Below are 6000 nucleotides of genomic sequence, written 5' to 3' on the forward strand. Positions count from 1 at the left end.
AAGTGAGAAGGGAAGGGGAAGGAAGGGAGAAGGGGGAAGGGGGGGAGATGCAAGTCAGCAGCACCACATGACCCCACTCGGCTAGGCACTGGGGTGGATTTCACCTCACGTATTGCAAAGCCGCTACCTACGGGCCCTGAGCCCCTCAGCAACATCCAAAGGCTCTTATCTGCTAGGCCAGGGGTAGGCAACCTAAGGCCCATGGGCCAGATGAGGCCCAATCGCTTTCTCAATCTGGCCTGCGGATGGTCCGGGAATCAGTGTGTTTTTACATGAGTAGAATGTGTGCTTTTATTCAAAATGCATCTCTGGGTTATTTGTGGGGCATAGGAATTCGTTCATTCCCCCCCCCCAAAAAAAATATAGTCCGGCCCCCCATAAGGTCTGAGGGACGGTGGACCGGCCCACAGCTGAAAAAGGTTGCTGACCTCTGGGCTAGGCGCTGGGGTGGATTGCACCCTGCGCCTTGCAGAGTCAGGCCCAGACTGCCACCGAGCCCAGCACTGGCGGCAGCAAGAAGCAGCTCTGGCTCTCTCAGCCCTACCCATTGCCACCCCACCACCGCGCTTACCCGAACTGGGGGTTCTGGATTGTGGGCTCTGATGGTCAAAGCGGGAGCCTCAGCAATCGCCATCTTCTGCCAGAAACAAACCAGGACTGCTCCAGGAAAATTCAAGTGGCATAAAGGAGTGCTAGGCCCTGGTGGGCCACCCCCTTACCCACTTGTGATTGGCCAAGTGGATAGCCAGCCAATCAAGATTCTTTTAAAATATATATATTATTATTTCCCCCCCCCCTTCACTTCCCACTTCCCTCTGTGGCCCTCCAACCTCATGCTGTGGTCCCTCATTTATGCATTTTTCACCTGGGGGCCCCTTGGAATATCCTGGGGCTCCCAATTGGGAAACACTGATCTAGTCCAACCCCCTGCAATGCAGCTGCCCCATAAGGGGATCAAACTTGCAACCTTGGCATTTACAGCACTACGCTCTAACCAATTGAGCTACCTGGGCAGACATGCCATATATAAGAATATCCCATCTCATTCATAAACATGCGTCTGTTTGATCTTCAGAATTCCTTCCCAAATCATATAGGTTATATCCAGTTTTTTTAAAAGCAAAGGTTTTATTTTCTCTGTTTATGAGTTAGGCATCTTTCACGAGGTGGCTGAGAAGAAATGTATTTTTGTTTGAATGCATTTTATTTACAGATGGGCCACGGACGTTGGGTGCAGGACCAGCTGCCAGGCTTCAGGCAGGTTTGTTGCCATTGGAACGGAGAGAGCTGGCAATTCCCCTTTGCATCTGTTCGCTTCAGAAAGAGTCACAGCTACATCAAAAGGCATGTCCTGGTTATTTTTCATGATGTCTGCCTTGATCTAACACAGTCTGGGTTCCCAGACCACTTTGGGGGAGGTGGGAGGGAAAGGAGGTGTTGGTACAAGGGAAGTGGGAAAGAAAATGGAGGCTAACCTAGTTTACCTTGGAACAATGCCACTCTCGAAACTGGGTGGTGTTTTTCCCCCCTTTTCTTTTTCCTTATGAAATACCTACCCCTTGCAGCGAATGTCAAGCCAGCCTTTCTGTTCCATAACCTTCATATTTCCTCACAAGGCACCGCTGTGGTTGTGATTTATTCCTGTTAAAAACCAGCTCTGCACACTTCTTTCAGCCTGAAACAAAATGGATACAGAAGGTTTCCCATCCTCCCCCCTGTTGATAGAATGCTAGCTGGATACGAATACTCAAAGAGGCTATGAAGAAGGGCCAATAGGGGTGTGGAGGGGGTGTGGCCTAAGGAGAGTTTTGAGGGCCAGTGAAACAGGCCTGGAGGGCCGCCTTTGGGCTGAGGTTTTACATGCACACCCAGTATGCATAATTATTTAGTATTAATAAAGGTAAAGGGACCCCTGACCATTAGGTCCAGTCGTGGCCGACTCTGGGGTTGCGGCGCTCATCTCACTTTATTGGCTGAGGGAGCCGGCGTACAGCTTCCGGGTCATGTGGCCAGCATGACTAAGCCGCTTCTGGCGAACCAGAGCAATGCACGGAAACGCCATTTACCTTCCTGCCTGAGCGGTACCTGTTTATCTACTTGCACTTTGACGTGCTTTCGAACTGCTAGGTTAGCAGGAGCAGGGCAATGGGAGCTCACCTCGTCGCAGGGATTCGAACCGCCGACCTTCAGATCTGCAAGTCCTAGGCTCAATGGTTTAACCCACAGCACCACCCGCGTCCCTTTTTAGTATTAATAGGAATTGTTACTTTTTTATCCCTCCCTTTCGAAGGGGCTCAGACTGGCAAACAAGATAGCAAAGCATTAATGGAACTGAGCTGTGTTTCCATGCATGGATACCATGCAACCTTTCAGAGCTGGGGTTGGCAAGAGGTGGGGGGGGTGTCACCAAATTTTGACGCTGCCCAGGGCGCCACTGAAATTTGAGACCCCAAGGTCCGCCACTGGCTATGGCTCCACCAGATTGCACGCTTGGCCATGTGTAATTTGACGCTTAGAAAACACTTAAAAGCTCGTCTGCAGCCTTAAATAGAGGAACTGCACTTCCACTGAAGGAGATTAGACAGTGCATAAAGGTCATACAAGCTCATACAAGAGGTCTTCAGCTGGCAGCAAATCGCTTGGCTGGGTTGTAAGGAACCTTTCGCCTACATAGAGCTGTGTTGGCTCCGGAAGAATTCAGACTTAATGAATTCAGCACCAAGGCAGCTCCCCAACGCACACACTTTGCTTGACAAAGCGTTTGCAAAGTCCTGGTGAACTCAAAAGCCTGCCCACCATTTTGGTTTGTTCTTGATAATGGTACTGCCTTACTATGGCCAATCTCATGGTGTCCCCCAACAACACAGACATATTTTCCTCCTGGGGTTAAGCCTCTTACAGAACACAGTAAGGAGCTGGGATAAGGCAGCTGTATAGAAATATATCCCTGCACAATTCTCATTTCCAGGGAACCTTATGATTTCAAGTAACTCCATTCTTCACACAATGAGCCCATTGAGGGAAGATTGGAACTATTTGGGCAGAACTTCATCTCTAGTATTTCTTCCTTCTTCTCTGCAGTCTCCTGTAGTTAATCGAAATCAATGCCTATTATCTGAGCGGCTCAAATGGAATAATAAAAGAGCCACTGTCCCTACTCCCATCTATTCTGTTGCAAATGGTGCCTTCGCAGAATTCAAAAGCTGTGAGCAGAGTCGGTGAGCAAATCATGCAGTTGGCTCATCTGTAAAGCCAGGGGACTGTACAAATGCCAAGATTAACTCAAATAGAGCACACCATCTCAATGAACAAACCAGCAGTGAGCGACTACATCAGAGAGGAGACTGGCATTTTCTTCTCCTAAAATAAAAGTGAGTGTGCATGTGTGTTTTTACAGTAAATGTTCACAATCTAGTGACTGTTGACAATGATGTGTGAAGGCTGACAATCCCAGGCACATTTCTGCATTTATCCAAAAATAAAATATTTATTTCCCCACTTGCCAGATTTAGTTTCACTAGTGGGTGATGATATTCACACATAGCTGACTGTCACAACATCCACCGCTGTGATTCTAGTTTTTTGGACATTCACAAATTTCATTGGAGATTGTCAGTGTTCAGATGCGAATGCTATTAATTGCTGAAGTCACGTGTTTTGAGCACATGCTTAATTCTTCCCCATTGAAAGAAAAAATACATAGGTTTGGGTGCATCATTCCAAATGGCACACCTTATTCATTTACAGAGCATATCCAAGTACAGACTAGAAGAGTATTGTGGGCTCAAGTCCTACCCTTTGAATCAGGCCGTCCTTTTTTTGAACAACCGAACGCTGCATGAGGTTGTCTGTACTGAAAGGCCAGCGCATGAGCACTTCCTCACATTTAGGGTTCTGTGGGACTGGGACACCTGGATCTTCTACAGGTGAGGATTGTCAGGGCTGGTTCAGCTGCAGGTCAGCACGGAGACTCAGAAATGAATAGTGAAGTGAATTCTTTATTCAAGGAAACAGAATATACACTGAGAAACCTATGGCACAACTGGCCCCAGTAATGATGTTGCCAGAACTGACGATCTGGGTCTCCTGCTTTATCCTAAGCCTCCTCCCTGTCTGGCTGTCTTCTCAGCAATCTTAAGCTCTGCTGGGGAGGGGCCCTCTGTGCTTTCTGCCCTAGCATGCAAAACCTTCCGAGTCCTTGGAGACAAGAGGGCAGAAGAGCTAAACGCAGTAGGACCTGCCAGCTCCTGTGAATCTGTCTCAGCTTCCGCCCCACCTCCTCCTCGGCTGCCTGTTCTGTGTCTGCAGTGTCTTCCGTCTTTCTCACTCAAGCCTGTTGCTTGTTCACCACCACCCCCTTCCTCCTCTGAACTGTCTTCATTGTCCCACCACCACTCTCAGAGACACACATTATAAGTTCGAGGCTGTGGCGTTTGCCTCCTAGGATGGGTCATAAGGAAAGGGTTAAATGAGTGTGATGTGATTGGCCAGTGGGAATGCAAGGGAGGAGTAAAAGTTAGAGTGGGAGGTTTTGAAAGTCAGTTGAGGTTTGGGGAGTTGAAGAAGGAAGAGGGAGCATTAGCTGTAGGTTGGTAGAGTTGTATTGTGAGAGAGTGAGAGGAATTGTTAGGTGGAGTCAGATAGATAGTTGGGAATAATCAGTTTCAAGTTGCTAGGAACTAAGATTAAGAAACTGCCAAGAAAAATTAACTGTAACCATAAGCTTGTTCCTGCATTTAAAAATAAACTTGATTATTTGTTAATGTTAACAACTGACTGGACTCCGTGTGTCCCCGTGAGATACAGGGTGGTGGCAGCGGAAAAAGCAATCGCAGTGGTGGCACAGGGTCAATACCGTCAAACATCCGGGGGCCCTGTGTGATCGCCACACAGGCTCAGATTCACTACCCAGGGCTCCCTGTTAATCTGAATATATGCCAGCTCAGACTACCGGTCCATCTCAGTAATTTATACACCGATTAGCAGCAGCTCTCTACAGTTTCAGACAGGGACCCTATCAGAGGTTGAACTTGAGACATTTTGCTGTGCCAATGAGCTCTGGGGAAGGGTCCATAGGTGTGGAGAACATGATTTGCATATGAAAGGTCCCAGGTTCAAACCCAAGCATGCTGAAGTAGAGCTGGGAGAGACTGGGGCTGATGTGAGTTGCAGTGCAAAACATCTGGAGGGCGCCAGCTTGGCGAAGACTGAACTAAGCTCCAGAGGCTGACGGAACGGCTCAGTGAAGGTGAGCTAGATTGAGGTGGGGGGGTGGTATATTTCAAAGCACACACAGAAGAACCACTATTAAACTTAGGGATGTGGGTGGCGCTGTGGGTTAAACCACAGAGCCTAGGACTTGCCGATCAGAAGGTCGGCAGTTTGAATCCCCGCAACGGGGTGAGCTCCCGTTGCTCAGTCCCAGCTCCTGCCAACCTAGCAGTTCGAAAGCACGCCAGTGCAAGTAGATAAATAGGTACTGCTCCAGCGGGAAGGTAAACGGCGTTTCCGTGCACTGCTCTGGTTCACCAGGAGCGGCTTAGTCATGCTGGCCACATGACCCGGAAGCTGTACGCCGGCTCCCTCGGCCAATAAAGCGAGATGAGCGCCGCAACCCCAGAGTCGGCCGCGATTGGACCTAATGGTCAGGGGTCCCTTTACCTTTATTAAACTTAGCCAAAGTGCACACAGGTTCAGCTGCCTTCTCTCTCTCTCTCTCTCTCTCTCTCTCTCTCAAACAACTGCCAAAATGGAGCATGGAGATCAGAGCAAATTCCTACAGCGAGCATATCATTTCACAGATCTGGGAATTGCTCATCATGAAGGAATTGCCACAAAAGTTGTGTAAACGTGAGTATTCCATAGCTTTCCACTGTTTCATTAAAAAAAGGACTTGAGGAGAAAACCACAATTTTAAGCCCAGCTCAGCTGACTGAGATGATAATAAAAAAATACCATCCAGAAGTGAAATCATACTAAGGAAAAGGATGCCCCATCCAT

The sequence above is a fragment of the Podarcis liolepis genome (assembly GCF_965112155.1).
Source record: "Podarcis liolepis genome assembly, chromosome: 3".
Classification (NCBI taxonomy): Eukaryota; Metazoa; Chordata; class Lepidosauria; order Squamata; family Lacertidae; genus Podarcis; species Podarcis liolepis.